Source organism: Dasypus novemcinctus, chromosome 22 (assembly GCF_030445035.2).
Source record: "Dasypus novemcinctus isolate mDasNov1 chromosome 22, mDasNov1.1.hap2, whole genome shotgun sequence".
NCBI lineage: Eukaryota > Metazoa > Chordata > Mammalia > Cingulata > Dasypodidae > Dasypus > Dasypus novemcinctus.
In genome coordinates, this window is record NC_080694.1 from 25,373,459 (window position 1) to 25,386,124 (window position 12,666).

The window sequence follows — 12,666 nt, forward strand, 5'->3', positions numbered from 1 at the left end:
CATCGAGGAGGGAACTGAAAGAGCAATGCAGGAAAAGGCCATGATGGACGAGGACCTGAGTGGAGAGGGTGGAGGAATGTTCTAGGCTGCACATTTTCTTCACAGTATTCACAACCACATTACCAATGTGCATGGCAATGTAGTCAGGTCTCCCCTCTTTAAACTCTAAACTCAGGGTTTACTTTCATACCAAGGGTGAGCTGAGAAACAAGGAGGATTGCCTAGAGTTGTGGGTTGGTGGGGGAGGGCTGCAAGGTGAGGCAGAGAAGGACAAGAGAACTCACAGAAGGCAGACGTGACACTGGGCTTGGTCTCGGTAGCAAAGAGGGACTGTAGAAGGGTTTCTGTGGCATAGAATGATCCAGAACAGGGCTCAGGCCCAAAGCCATGAACTGCATGAACTGTAAGTAAGTACCGCTAAGAACTGTAAATGAGACCACTTCACATGTTTCCAAGATGTGAGAGTCCTTTCAGCCTGGCCCCCAGGTGAGTGGCAATTCACTTGGGTATATGAACACATCCGAATCGATTGCATCTCTCTCCCGGTCAATCTTTAATTTGCTTCTATATGTCTCATTCCTTCTCTGCAAAGAAGCATAACATTTTAAAGGGATCTTAGAGCTCTAGAACTCATAGACTTTCAATAACTTATGCTAAAGATAAAAAAAAAACTTAAAAAGTAAAGATAAAGAGATCTAAAAAGTTACATGTGATGGTTAATCACCATCCAGTTGGTGCCGAGTCATTGGATGATGCAAGCCCTGGCCTGCCACTGTGAGGACATTCTGTTGGTCACTTTAGCTTATTAGGCAGTTGGTTGCATCTAAGGCTGGTTACATCCACAAACAAGGGTGACTGCCATCAGCAAGGAGGGGAGTCCCATCACCCCAGCAGCTGGAGGTCTTAAAGCAACACCAAGTCTCTCAGAAGTCACAACTCCTTTCTCTACTTCTCCAGCTTCTCCCGAGGAAGTCATCTCCTGTGCTGTTTCCAATGCATGGCCTGCCCTAGGAAATCTGAACTTGCCTATCCCCAGGGTCACTAAGCCAATTCTACTAACAAATCCCTTCCTATTTACATATGGCCCCATATCCTATTGGCTGTTTCTTCAGAGAACCCTAATACTGGTAGAAATGCAGATATTACTAGCTACTATGTCCTGTGATTACTTTGTGGTGGGCCTTTTGCTAAATGTTTTTATGTGTATTAACTCATTTCATCCTTATTTTCTGATTAGCCATTTGGAAATGAGGCCCAAGATTATACAATTTGCAAGAGAGGTTGAAATCAATCCCACGTGCCTGACTCCTGAACAGATTCGCAGTCCTCTGCTGCATCGCTGCTCAGACCAGGTTCAAGTCTCATCTTCACCCGTGGTTCTATATCCAAGGCAGGCATTGACCATCTCTGAGCTTTGGAGAGGGAACATTGCCCAAGTCCAAGGCCCCTGGAAATCATACAGGCCTGTGTTCAAGTGCTTAGCATGGAGCTCTGCACAGAGCAGGTGCAAAGTAAATGGCAGCTACTTCCCCTGTTCAAGGTCCCAGAAATAGCCGGAGGTAGAAACCCAGTCTCCTAACTCTGCAGCCCTTTCCACACCTGCCTGCCTTGTCTCACTCTCCCCTTAAGCTTTAACCTGACCGTAATTGGAGAGTGAAGCATCTGTACTTCACTAAATGCAATGTAATTCACTCATGATTTACGTTTTAGAAGATTTCCCCCACAATCTAACCTGCCCCCTCACAACCCTCCCTAAATTTACTTTACTTCATTGTACATTTAAAATAAAAGCTCCTGAATACATATATACTTAAAGATTTTATTCTATTTGATGCCCCCCCCCCAGTTTGCACTTGCTGTCTGCTCATCTTCTTTTTAGGAGGCACTGGGAACAGAACCTGGGGCCTCCCATGTGGGAGGGAGGCACCTAATTACTCAAACCACCTCTGCTCCATTTGATATGTCTCATTGTGTTTCTTCACTGTGTCTCTTAGTTACATCACTCACTGCATCATCTGGTTGCATCAGCTCACTGTGTCACCTTGTTGCATCAGCTCACCAAGTCAGTTCGTCCTGTCAGCTTGTTATTTGGCTCATCCTCTTTAGGAGGCACTGGGAACTGAAACCGGGACCTACCACATTGTGGGTAGGAGTCCAGCTGCTTAAGGCACATTCACTTCCCTGTATTTTATTAAAGGATTTTTTTCTGTATCGTTCTATAATTATAAATGTTATAGTAGTCTAAAGTGCAGTCATCTGTTTTCCCATTGCTCCTCCTCACCATACATTATATCTGCTAACAAAGTACATCAGGACATGGGGAAAAATATTTCTTATATTTGTAAAAAGAGGAAATGAAGTTCTCTAAAGAGCATACTCTTTTCATTTAGCAGATAACTGTTACAAGATGGCAGATTTAAAAATAGTCATTCATTGTATTCCTTTATTGTACTTGATCAGTTCTGTTTGACATATAAAGTCAAGTATCTATGATACTAATATTAAATTGAACTTTAATTTTAAATCAATCACTGACACTTGGTATACACAGTATAGGGAAAATAAAGGCTCCTTCCATGTCTCTGTAAGATCTGGACAGATCCTTTTCAGATCACCAAATAGTCCATAATTCTGCAAAATGGCTAATTCACAAATAAGGCTCTTTTTATACTGACTCCCATAAAAACACAACTCCTTTCATGATCTGAGTTCTGAAGTCACTATTCTTTCTTGTCAGCACTGAACCCCAGGGATTTGAGAAAAGAATTTTCTTGATAAATATTTGACAAATTCAAGCCTTGATTTTACCATCTCAGCCTCATGAAAATGGATCAGTTATGAGAAGAAGAAAGAAAAAAGGAACTGGCTAGTATAATCCTTCATAACTGAAATTACCATGTTGAACTTGTTTGTCTCTAACAACCTGCCCACCAACACTTGCACACACATAAGAATGGAAGCTCCTTGAAGGCAAAGTCACAGTTTTCTTACTGGTGTACTCCCAGAGCCCAGAACAATGCCTGGCACATAATAAGAGCTCAATAAATATTTGTTGGTTAAATAAGAGGGATATTTAAAGAAGGATCAAACATGATTCCTGTCCTCAAAGACACAATCAATACTAGAATTATGCAACAAGCCAAAGTAGAGTGTGTGAAGAAAATCAGCATTCCAGCCCTCAGAGGGGTTCAGGGTTTTAGTTTGTGTGGAAAGAAGAGTCCTGAGTTGGGTGCTAATGAATGGACAGAATTTAGTCACAGGGAGATGCTCTCTGGAGGGAGAGGGAGCACTGGGCAAAGGAGCAAGGCAAGAGAGAATGGAGTGGATTAGGTGGGAGGGAAGAGATCACCAGCTTGGAGCCAGGTAACAAGGTGCAGCCTGCAGGGGTCGCAAAAGTCAGAGCAGAGGAGGTTCTACTGTATCCTGTGAGTAGGAAAGAGACCAGGTTTTTGATAACAGGCTGGCATGCTGAGGGTTTTCAGAAGATTAGTCTGGGGTGTGCAAGATGAACTGGACAAGAGTAAGCCAGAGAGGAAACCGGGGAGCAGACTAGCACCAATACCTTAGAGAACTTGGGAAACTCATCTACATTCTAGTCACTCATCATCATAATGCCTTATTAAGTAACTTACAAAGGAAACAATAAGGTCTTAGGCATTAGGGAGTGATGAAGATATTGGTTTTAGTGTGTCATCTTGTCCATTCTTTCCTTTATATCAGGGGGAAATTAAAACAGATATTCCAATTATTTAATAACTCTAAAAACAGAGTTGAGCATATTTTATGAAGAATATAGGCATGTTCTGCTTTTGGAAAACTGAAGGTAAGAAAATTCCATATTACAAAACAGAAGCCAAAGATTTATAAAAAATATCCAGTACCCAGAAAAGCCTAATTAATAAAGTGGGTACTTAAATTAGAGATATGAGATTCTTAGACCACTGGGCTAGCAGACTACTTAGGACCCTGGAAAAAGCAAGTTTGAATTAGGGATTACTTTGGGGGTTGGGGAAATGGAACCATACAAGGACAACTTGATAATCAAGTAACTGGAAGTGGCATTGTTTAATAGCCTCTTTTCCTAGTAAATTTTTGCTGTTAAAATCTTTTGAGGCCATTAATGCGTAGTGCTACCCTGAAAAAAAATTGAAAAATAAACTTATTTTTTATAACAATCCAAAACATTCTTAATATTTTTTGACCAGTGTTTACTCAAGATTTGGCTTTTCCTAATGGCCAATACTTTCACGTCAATCACAAATCTGTTACTCTTTAGTCTACTGAAAATGTACTTTGCTTTATTAATGATGTTATTTATAAAACATTATAAGGAATTTCAAAAAGAAATATCCTGAGAAGTAGTTTTAATTTCTGAAATCGTCTATTTTTCTCACCCTTTTAAGAAAATAATCCTTGCCTATTCACTTCAACAGGCCTTGTAACGTAAAAACCACAATAGTTTCTTTACCTTTTGTGTACATCTTCATCAACTGTAAAAGGTAATACAAATCCTTCTTTATCTAATTTAATTTCAATATCTGGTGAGAGAAGGAATAAAGTCTTCATGTGATACCCTCACAAACACTATCTTCCTTTACTACTTTGTTCTATTTTGATTTCTTCCAGACTATTTATCAATAGGACAGAAGGCTGCAAAGAAATGACCACAACCAAATGAGGATGTTCACTCACTCAGCTTCAAGAACAAGCCTATAACCTGAAATTAGGGAGGCTTCCTGGGCTAAAGCAAGGAGTAGGTCCTGAAATTAGCCAGGAGCAGTAGAAACCACCCACTCTCTCCTTCTTCTTACAAATGGTGGCACACTCTCAATTCAGACAGTGAAGAAAATCTTCTAAGTTCAGCAAAGTTAGACACCTAAGCAGCTCAACCCATCCATTAAATGACATGTAGATTTGGCCACACAAATCTTAAAAACACAAGGCAATAGAAAGATGAATTAGGGAGCAGGAAGGCAATTCCTAGAAAATACAAATGGTCAATAAACATTTGACAAAATGCTCAACTTCATTATTGCTCACTCAAATGCAATTTAAATACATGACAAGACACCCTTTTCCACTGAATTGCATGGCAAAAGCTAACAGGACAAAAAAACTGTACAGTGGAGGTGGGGGTGACCCAGCCACCTTTACTCTCTGCTGGGGAGGTGTGACATCTACCATTCAGAATCACTATCTACTGACATTACACTAGTAGTCCCACTCTTAGCATTCTAGTCTGAGGCTTGAAGGAGCATGGGCCCCAGTAGAATGACATGCAAGGATGTTTACTACAGCATTGTCGATAGAGACCAAAGATGGAAAGAACCTGAAAGATTATAAGCTGGGGAACTGGTGAGTAAGTCCCATAAAATACTACACCACTTCGAAAAAGAACGTATTTGATCCACACATATTGGTCTTGAGGAAGGTCTATGTATACTGAACATAACAGTAAATTATATGATACACTGGACATAACAAAGAGAAAAGAAAATTGGTTTCCATATTTGTGTACGTTTGGCATAGAAAGCACAGTTACAAATTTGTTATTTCAGGGAATCGAGGTGGTTGGGGTTAACTAATTTTAGTGTTTATCTTTATAGGCCTTGGCATTGATAAAATTTTTTTAAAAGAAAAGAGTAATGACTTTTTATATATTTAGCTTTTACCAGAATATGATCCTGAGTCAAGTTTGAAGGACACAGAAGAAGGTGTTGAAATCTGTTGAGACTATTTCCAATCACACAAAAAAGGTGTGCTGTGAAATTTATGAGAGGGAATCTTTATAGCACAGATACCACCTAAACTAAAGTTTCCCAGAGAAGAGTGAAATTTCTGACTTGGTTTAAAAATGCACTCAGAAATAATTAGGATTTGTAGAGTTCAGAGATTCAGACTTTTTAATCAAATGGCTATTGTGCATGCTAAACCCTTTAAAACCCTTGAAGTGAATCAAGGAATACTAAGACTCATACACCTTCAACACTTGAAACCATCTAGAAATCTCATATAGCGGGAACTGGTCCTATAGGACAAGACAGAAATGGGGTCAATTTACCAAAGAAAAGGCCAGCTATTACACATAGCTCCAAGTAAATGAAAGTTTTCCTTTTTAATAAAGTTATGGAGACAAGTCAAAAGAGAAGTGACTTAGTTTTCAGAAGGGGCACAAGAAAACTGTTTGCCCTCAGTGAAATAATGCCATACACTTTTTGTTTTTACCTTATAGAAAGGATATTCTAGAACTGAGGATAAGTAGAGTTGTGTCAGTTGTGCTAGACTCAGTCTGTCCAGACATGATTCTTCACCTGAAATGAAAAGTATCCCAATCAGTTACGTTTCAATTTTCCTACATGTAATGAAAAAAATCATGAACATCCAGCACTAATTAATTCATTCCAGAAGTGTGATGGATTTTTAAGTGACACTAGAAAATGAACTTGTTAGAATTATGCCCTCATGCTTGCTTAACCAGTGACATCTTATTTTGACTTCTACAAACCCAAGTTCCAGCTTCTGCCCCTTGTTGGGAGTCAGGCAGTTACAGCAGCAGACCCCTGCTAATGGGAGCATCTCGATGATCCCCCACAGGAGCATGAATGGCCCATTGAGGTGCTGATGTCTTCCACCTTTAGGAAGCACATCCACCAGCCCATCAAGCCACTGAACCACACCATGGCAGCGCCAACCACGTGAGGGCTGATTTCTACAGGAAGAAGGACATCCCCAGCATCAAGGCTCCTGGCTTTAGGTACTTTTCTCCAGCCTGAGGGTCACCCCAGGCCCCAAAGGCCCAGGAGCTCCTTTCATGGGGGAGGAGGGACACCTGGGGCCTTAAATCCTCATTGTGCTGACATCTCGAAACTGCAGAGATTCCCCCATTTGGCCTTATGGTGGGGACAATGAACGACAAGCAGCTTCCCTAAGGGGCCCTGGTTAAGAACCTGGCAGACACCTTTAGAATGTAGGCACATCCAGCAGGTGGATTTTTACATGAGACTATTTCAGATTAAGTGATGCTGGTGACTCATTCAGTGCGGGCACCTTCACAACATTAAAAATATCCCCCCACCTTAAGTGACTGGGATTTGTGTTCATGGGCTTTCTGCATTTGTATTCTGGGAGGGGTGTGCAGTTATTTTCCTAATAGTCACAGAAGCCACTACTACCTGATATTATCTCTAGTGTACCTAAAATAATGCTTGCAATTTACTTTCCTCAAGAGGAAATATCAGGAAAGTTACATTTTAGCACAACTGAACACTAGATGTACTGCAGTGCAATTTCTCCCCAGTGGTCTGAACTGCAAATAATGGAATTTTGTTCACTTGAGGACAAAAATCCCTAGGAAGGATGGATGGCCCTGGTGGCCAGCATTTTCTGCTGTCACCCTGTAAGTGAGAAGCAGCTGAGGTCATGAGGAAAGCATGGAGCTTGGCATTCACCAGGGTTGGGTAGAATTCTGGCTCCTCCATTTTCTAGCTCTGAGGTCTAGTGTAAGTCTTGTCATCTCTCTGAGCCTACATTCCCCCATCTTTACAGTGTGGAATGCTAACCTTGTCTGTGTCTGAGTCTGAATTCAGTGTCTCAGGGTTTGGAGGCTAGACATCAGATCAAGGGATTAGCAACCACACAGTCCTGCAGGGGGCATCCTGATGTTGGCTCAGCCTCTGCTCATCACATGGCCATCTGAATCCTGTGGTCTCCACTTCTGCACAGGGGTACATCTGTCTAGATCCCCTCCTTGTGAGGTCTCCAGTCCTGTAGGATGAAGGCCCTCCTGGCTCAAAATTTGGTTTCATCTTAAAAGGATCTTTGAGATTCTTCCAAATGGCTCCCACCCACAGCACTAGGGACCAGGATTTGAATGTGTCTTGGGGAATATGAGTCAGCCCCCATCAGTAAGTCTGTGAGGGGCTTGGTGAGCTCACAGAGTTGGTCATAAAACAGGTGGCCCTCTGGTACACCACCGTGCTCATCAATCGTGCTGAAGATCATCAACTTTTGATGATTTTAAAGCAGACTGCTTTTTTTTTCAAATTCTACTCAGTTTATTCATTTTTTAAAAAGATATTACATTAAAAAAAATATGAGGTTCCCATTCACCCCCACCGCCCCCACCCCACCACTCCCCCCACAGTAACACTCTCCCCCATCATCATGTCACATCCATTGCATCTGTCGAGTACATCTCCAGGCATCACTGTACCCCATGTCCTGTATTCCACACCATAGCCCACACTTTCCTACGTTCCATCTGGTGGGCCATGGGAGGACAAACAACATCTGGCAATTGTCCCTGGGGCACCACCCAGGACAACTCCAAGTCCCGAGAATGCCTCCACATTTCTTCTCTTCCTTGCCTTCCCTGCACCCAGCAGCCACCATGGCCGCTTTTTCCTCATCAATGCCACATTTTCTTGATTATTAACCACAATAGCTCATAAATAGAATATCATTAAGTCCACTCTGATCCTTACTGTATTCCTCCTTCCTTTGGACCTTGGCTTGGTTGTGTCCATTTCACATCTATGTCAAGCGGGGTTTTAGATTCCACATGGATATTGTATGCAATCCTCCTGCTTTCAGTTGTAGGCACTCTAGGCTCCATGTTGTGGTGGTTGACATTCTTCAACTCCATGTTAGCTGAGTGGAGTAAGTCCAATAAATCAGAGTGTAGGAGCTGTAGTCTGTTGAGGGCAGGGCCTGCCTATCATATTGTCAGTCCAGAAATTCAAACCCCCAAGATATATCTTAAGCCCCAGCACCAACTACAATTCCAGTAAAGAAGCATGAAAGGCTTGTGAAAAGAGATCCCATCTGCGTCCAGCTTCATCATGCAGAAACACCAGTTCCAAAGAAGGGCCAACTGACATGGCAGTGAACCCCATCTGCCATGACCATAGAACCTGTGGGTCTCTTTAGCCCTCAAAAGGACCAATATCTGGGGGTGTATCTACTTTATCTGTCTCTAAGACTCTGCTCAGTTGTGCATATGGGCAATTCTTCTGACAACCTCCAGACTCTTTTTTAGAGACTCATAGACATATAAACTCATTTGTCCTTTCCATTTCCCCCTTAATTTAGGTCAAAAGGAATTTTTAACTCCTGTTATTATATGTAGATAGGGATATTCTGCTGGTCCGCATTGAACCTTTAATTCAAGGTCATTTTCTAGTTGCATCATCAGCTGGTACTTGGAAGTGATCCCTCGGTGCCAGGGAGGCTCATCCCCGGGTGTCATGTCACACGTTGTTGGGAAGGCATTGCATTTACATGCTGAGTTTGGCTTCGAGACTGGCCACATTTGAGTAACACGGAGGCTGTCAGGAGGGAACTCCTAGGCACAGTGCTGCTCTAGGCCTTGTTCTTATTTCAGGCATATAGGCTCACAAGCATAGTCATTAGTATCAGGGGCTCATTGTTGGACCCTCATTCCTTCCTGATCCTTACCGTTGCACCTGGGGTACTACCGCTGCTCCCCTCTGGACAACGGCAGAGCCCCCACTGGCCAGTAACCCAGTACCCCCCCAGCTGTTGTATTTAATTTTTTCCACTATGAGTATATCCAAACATTTCCATACCCTCTGGACGTATGCCCTGTATAACTCCCTGTCAATCAGATATCGCCTGTCAATAACATCCCATACCAGTATTCCTCCGCTGCCATTGTTGAACCACTCTGTGATCCAAAACTTACTGAAAAGTAAAGCCCAATATAATGTCAGGTTCCCTTACTAGTAAAATGGAATATAGCAATGAGTTTAAATGTTAGCTGTAGAATGCATAATGATTTGGAAAAATACTACATCTTATCTTTTTCTTTTCTTTTTTCCTAATTATACAGCTTCTCTTCAGAGGAGTCCCAGATCACAGTAATTCATATATACAATGTATAGTACTCCCACACATCCACCATAAAACCTTTTCCCTTCCACAGCGATAATCTTTCAACTTATTCATATCATATTTACTTAAACCGATATACAGAATCTGAGACAATAGCTTTCAAACAAGGTGACATTTGTGTTTACATTGTGGTCCATACTTTAGGATATACAGTTTTCTAAATTTTTTAGTTATCCTTTGTTTTACATTATGGTTTACATTATTAGTCTGTCATCCCCTATATGTTTTTGGTGTAATATTACATGTTTTATATTCATCCTTGTGTACTCTCACAAAACTCCTCTCTTGCCCCCACATTTACATGGTTCCATCCATTCAACATCCATTTTCCCCTCCCCTTGGGGCCCACAGCGACAGCCAATCTCCATTTCCCAAGGAGCCACGCCCAGATATACTTGCAACAGTGCTGAGGGCCTGACTTGCTCAACTGCCCTAATGCCCTGGGAGTCATCCTTTCTCTCGATTGATACAGTTCCCTCTATTTGATGGCATTAGTCCTCCCCAGGGTGTGGGTCCACCCCCACTCTCACTACTTGGGTCTCTACCCAATGGTACAACCCACCCTGGCAAAATGAGCATTCAGACATTCCCCAGGAGTCTGTCCCGCATCAGACCATTCCCTCCAAGCATCCTAAACAGATAACCCTCCTAATTATATTTTGATACGGTTTTCTCTGCATTTTACTCTCAACCAACACCTGACACTCTCATATGTTCATATGTTGTCCCTCCCTCCCCCAATTTTTTGGGCAATATTACCCCTCCGCCCATCCCCAGGCCCCCTCAAACCCCCAAAGCCCCACCCAAAGGCAACCCCTTGCCCCCATTTTATCTCTTCTTTCTGCGCATACTTACCGCCAGATCATCATAGATTCCACCCCTTCAGATGTCAGCTTACATCCTTCCTCTACCCCCCGATTTCCTGTAAGCCTATCTTCCAGTCTCTAGCTCTCTGAGACAGCTTGCTTATTTTATATCATTGAGGTTATGTACTATTTGTCCTTCAATGCCTGAGTTGCTTCACTCAATATAAGGTTCTCAAATTCATCCATTTTATCACGTGTGTTTGTAGTGTATTTGTTCTTAAAGCTGAGTAGTATTCCACTGTATAAATATACCATATTTTATTGATCCACTCATCTGTTAATGGGCATTTGGGTTGATTCCAACTTTTGGCAATAGTGAACAATGCTGCTATGAACATTCGTGGGCATATATCTGTTTGTGTCCTTGTTTTCAGTTCTTCTGGGTATATACCTGCAGTGGTATTGCTGGGTCAAATGGCAAACCTATGGTTAATTTTTTGAGAAACCACCAAACTGTCCTCCAGAATGGTTGGATCCTTCTGCATTCACACAAGCAGTGGATGAGGATTCCCATTTCCCTCACATCCTCTCCAGCATTTGTATTCTTCTGTTTTTTTCATAGCTGCCAATCTTAAGGGAGTAAGATGGTACCTCATTGTAGTTTTGATTTGCATTTTCCTGATAGCTAAAGATTTGGAGCATTTTTTCATGTCCTTTTTAGCCATTTGTATTACTTCTTTGGAGAAGTGTCTGTTTAAACCTTTCCCCCATTTTTTAAATGGGTTGTTTATCTTTTTATTTTCAAGATATAGGAGTTCTTTATGTATGCAAGTTACTCGTCTCTTATCAGATATATGGTTGAAAAATATTTTCTCCCATTGTGTAGGTTCCGTTTTTACTTCCTTGAAAAACTACTTTGAGGTGTAGAGGGCTTTAATTTTGAAGAAGTCCGATTTAACTATTTGTTCTTTTGCTGCTCCTACTTTTGGTGTGATGTTCATGAACCCATTTCCTATTACAAGGTCTTGTTTCCCTACACTGCTTTCCAAGGTCTTTATGTTTTTGGCTCTTATATTTAGGTCTTTGATCCCTCTTGAGTTGATCTTTGTATAAGGTGTGAGATGGTAATCCGCTTTCATTCTTCTACATATGGATATCCAGTTCTCCAGGCACCATTTGTTGAATAGGCCATTCTCTCCCAGTTGAGAGGGTTTGGTGTCTTTATCGAATATTATATGGCTATATATATGAGGTTCTATATCAGAACTTTCAATTCAATTCCATTGGTCTGTGTGTCTCTCCTTATGCCCATACCATGCTGTTTTCACTTCTGTAGCTTTGTAGTATATTTTGAAGTCAGGTAGTGTGATTACTCCAATTTTAATTTTTCTTTTTCAATACGTCTTTGGCTATTCGGAGCCTCTTTCCTTTGCAAATAAATTTCATAGCTAATTTTTCCAGTTTCTTAAAGATGTCTGTGTTGATTTTTATTGGGATTGCATTGAATGTGTAGATCAGCTTTGGTAGGATAGACATCTTAATAATATTTAGTCTTCCTATCCATGAGCAGGGAATATTCTTCCATTTATTTAGGTCTTCTTTGATTTCCTTGAACAGTCTTGTATAGTTTTTGGTGTATAAGTTTTTTACCTCTTTAGTTAAATTTATTCCTAAGTATTTGATTTTTTTCTTTAGTATTGTGAATGGTATTTGTTTCTTGATTTCCTCCTGATCTTGCTCATTATTGGTGTACAGAAATGCTACTGAGTTTTGCGCATTGGTCTTGTAACCTGCGACTTTACTAAACTCATTTATGAGTTCCAGAAGCTTTGTTGTAGACCTCTTGGGGTTTTCTATGTATAGGATCTTGTCATCTGCAAATAATGAAATTTTGACTTCTTCCTTTCTAATTTGAATTCCTTTTATATCTGGTTCTTGCCTCAGTGAT